The following is a 3,956-nucleotide window of genomic DNA, read 5'->3' as shown; positions in this document are numbered from 1 at the left end:
GAAAGGTATTTTTGTTGAGGCTGGTCTCCGACAACCTCCAGCTTCAAGGCCTTATGTCTGCTCATATGAAAACCATGGAAAAGCTTACACCAAGCGCTCTCACCTCGTGAGTCCTCAGCGTAAACACACGGGTGAGAAGGCCTGCGTGTGTGACTGCGGAGGCTGTACGTGGTCTTTCTTCCACTCTGATGAGCTTGGACGACAAAGATGGATCTACACCAGAGACTGACCACATAAAGGCTCAGAATGTGGCTGACAGTTCCTGAGATCCGACCATCTCAAGAAACACCAAAAAACTCATCAGCGTATGCCAGACTCCCCAACACCTCAGGCGAACAGACAGACGACGGACAGATCGATGGTCCTCTCGTTTCTGGTCAGCAGCGTTAGCTACCTTTCTTGGATTCTCTAAACTAAGAACCTGTGGCCCAAGACTGGGCGTCTCTGGGGTAATTGAAAGTTCGGATGGAAACAGGAAGTGGTGGGGAAGCTCACATGAAGCTCTTGACACCATTGTGAATTCCTCAAAATCTGGTACCTCTCGGGAATTAGTGACTTCTGCCATTTAGCCAGATGAGAAGATGGAGCCATGGACCGGACTTAATTAGAAAGTTCTTTTCTCCTATCAGTCAACAGGAGGGAACACTTGTATGCCCTGTTCCCTGAAGCTCATGTTCTCTCCCTGGGTCTTCCACAGTATTCAGGGCCAGATCATGGGAAAGATATTGTAGTATTAGAAGGTACTGAAAACAGTCCATGCACTTCATCAGGCTCCCTCTGGCCCAGAGTTTCTCTTCCCAGCTCTTAACTGGAATGCTACACTAGAGGACATGGCATCTGGCATTCCATGGGGCCACCAAAACCAAGCGAAAATCAGTCTCATAATGACACTGATAGTCATAAGGGAAACTTCAGGGAAGGGGAGATTGGAGAGAGGCAGGTAGTGATACTCTTTCTCTCTATCTCCATGAATTGTTTCAAGTATTGTTTGTCTCCAACAGCAGTCTGGGGAGACCTCCCCAGCAGCCTGCAGACACGCCCTTCAAGGTTGGCCATGAAGCAGTATCCATCATGGAAATGTGTTGCCTTGGGCCACTTTACATTCTTTTCCTTCCACTTGATCTCCCTCCTACACCTTGGTGTTGAATGTCCCCAATAAACTCAGTGTATATGCTGTTTATAAGTTGGCGTGGGGAATGGGAGGGCTCAGGGCAAATTCCCACCATAACAGTCTTCTCTACCTAGCCCAGGTATCAGGTTACAGATTTTTCACTTATGTATCTTTTAAAAAGTATATTTATTGCCTGCACATGTGTGGAGGTCAGAAAGACAACTTTGGGGAGTTAGTGATCTTCTAGCATGCATGACCCTAGCATTGAATTCAGGCTGTCAGTCTCGGCAGCAAGCACCTTTCTCTCATGAACCATCTTGTTGCCTTTGTTTGGTTTTGCTTTTGAAAAAGGGCTTCACTGTGGAGCCCAGGCTGAGTTACAGGTGTGAGCACCCACCCAGTTTCAGGTTGCCTCCCCTCCCTTCCTGTCCCCTCCCCTCTTCTCCTCTCCCCTCCCCTCTGGTTTTGGGAGACCATAACTGTTCTGGTAACTCACCCTGGCTGTCTAGAACTCCTTCTGGATTCAGTGGGCCATTTTACTGAGCATTAAGCCAACATAAAGGAGCTTGGCCTTAAGTCATCCTCCTTGTAGGAGCTCAACAAAGGTTTATTAAGTTGTAAAAAAGATAATGAGCTTGGCCAAGCCACCCAGTGGCAGAGCCAGAAACCCAAATATATCTGCCCCCAAAGTGGGTTTCTTCCCTAAGAGCTGGCACCTTCCATGTGTGTTCAATAGACCCAGACCCAGTCCTGTGCCAGGTATTGGCTACAGAAAGGTGACTACGTCTCACACTTAAGGGACCATGTTGGGCCCACCAATTCACAAGCCTCCACAGCACAAGACATGGGTACAGGGACAGCTGAAAGATGTACCAGGAAGAACAGGCCTCGGTGTCTGAGCTAGAACTTAACCACGGAGGCCTAGCCATGTCTCATTCCCAGACACCCTTGGTTGAGTGTCCTGAGCATTGAAGAGTTCGAGGCACAGTCACCCTGACTTTAAGGAGCAGAAAAGACCAGAACTGGCCTCTGCCTGTGGATGTGGGAAGCTACTGTTGGAAGTGGCGTGTATTAGCCTGGAGTGGTGGTGCATGCCTGGAAACCCAGCACTCAGGAGATGGAAGCAGATTAGGAGCTTGAAATGACTAAAAGTGACAGATGACAAATGAGAAGATTAATTCCCTTTCTATTGTGACGTCTACCATATATGAAAAGTGTCTTTAAAAATTTTTTGACATTTTGCCTGTACATGTACCATAGTGCTTGAATGGAGGTCAGATGACAGCTCACCAGATTTTCCCTCCTATCATGGAGGTCCCAGGGATCAAACTCAAGTCTTCAGGCTTGGTGGCAAGCAGTTTTACGATCCACTGGACCATGTTGCAGGCCCATATATGAAAAAAAATGTGTGAACATTTCTTATGTAGCCCCAAGCTGGCTCTGTACTATGTCACCAACGGTAACATTTAATTTATTCTTTCTCCAAGTGCCAGGATTACAGGTGCGTGCCAGCTCCACAGGTATGTGCCGGGGAGAGACCAGGGCTCCAGTAACGCTAGCCAAAGACACTACACCAAACTACATCTGCAGTGGAAAGCTTGTATCTATGATGCAATTTAAAGAATATGTATTTGCCTTTTTAAGTCACTCAAGGCAAAGAATTTGTTTATTTATTTGAGTCTTTTTTTTATCCTCCAGAGATGTAACCACTCTTGGATCTTGGTAAAGCTGGTGTTGTTATTGTCTTTATCACATATGAATCTATCACTAAGCAATACAGTGATTGGTTTGTATGGTTTTACTATTTTTACTCTGTCTGAGGGTCAATAAGTTTAATATGAAGAGAAAAACAGAATGGTTACCCTGGGGAATTCAGTAGGTAAGAGTGCTTGCTGTACGGATATAGTAACATGCATTTACATCTGTGACAAATACATTTTCAAAAGCTATATGTGGCCGCATGGTGTCTGTCACCCCGTGCTGGGGTGGAAGCAGGAAGACCCAGGACTTCTTTGGCCTGGCAGCCTTTGAAAGGGTGAGCTCTGGGTTCAGTCACAGACCCTGTCTCTAGAGACTAAGGCAGGAAGTGGTAGATCAGGAAAGTCAACTTATTCCTCTGGACTCCATGCACACACACACGCACACACATGCATGAACATACAGCCACGCATGCATGTGAATGCACACACATGAATGGTTATCCCAAGACAAGAAAAAAGGAATTTTAGACAATAAACTTACAAACTACTTCCAAGAGCAGTTGTAGCAGGCAGGAGTAACTAAAAACAAAGAATCTAAGGCTTTATCTCAGCCTGTTCCCTATAAATGAGAAAAATCATGCATCACCTTTTTTAAAATGCCAGAAAGCAGGAGACGCCCTTCATCTAAACGTGGCCAGTACCTTCACTTGCTCCTCCCTGGCCAGTGTTGGAGGAGAGGCATGTTCAGGACACCCTGTTCATCTACTTATCAACATGTAGAAACACTGGTCTTAGTCTCTAGAAGCTGACAGTTTGACCCAGCTGTCCTCAGCCTTCTGGCTCACATATAAGCCAGGCAGTTCTTCATGTTATAAGTACTGATATTTGGCAACATCCCTAGGTTCTATCCCCTCAATGCCAGTAGCACTCCTCTGCCCCATCTACAGATATGGTTATCTACAAATATTGTCAAATGTTCCCCACTGAAAAAACTGAATCTTGCTATGAAAATTCAGCCCTGTGCCATTCATTGCAGGGGACCAGTTCTTTACATTTATTTGTAGTTTTGGGAAATGCATTTGACCTGAAGCAGTTTCTATTCCTATTATCAGGTTCTGGAAAGTCAGAGGAGCATTGCTAGCAGT

The 3,956-nt window shown here is 45.9% G+C and overlaps 1 pseudogene; it reads left to right on the top strand.

Annotated features, from left to right (window-relative positions):
* Nucleotides 1–412, top strand: part of LOC101994554 — a 1,883-nt pseudogene extending 1,471 nt beyond the window's left edge.
* Nucleotides 413–3,956: the final 3,544 nt, after the last annotated feature.

Source organism: Microtus ochrogaster, unplaced genomic scaffold (genome assembly GCF_000317375.1).
Source record: "Microtus ochrogaster isolate Prairie Vole_2 unplaced genomic scaffold, MicOch1.0 UNK97, whole genome shotgun sequence".
Taxonomy (NCBI): domain Eukaryota; kingdom Metazoa; phylum Chordata; class Mammalia; order Rodentia; family Cricetidae; genus Microtus; species Microtus ochrogaster.
This window is presented reverse-complemented; position numbering and strand designations above follow the sequence as displayed.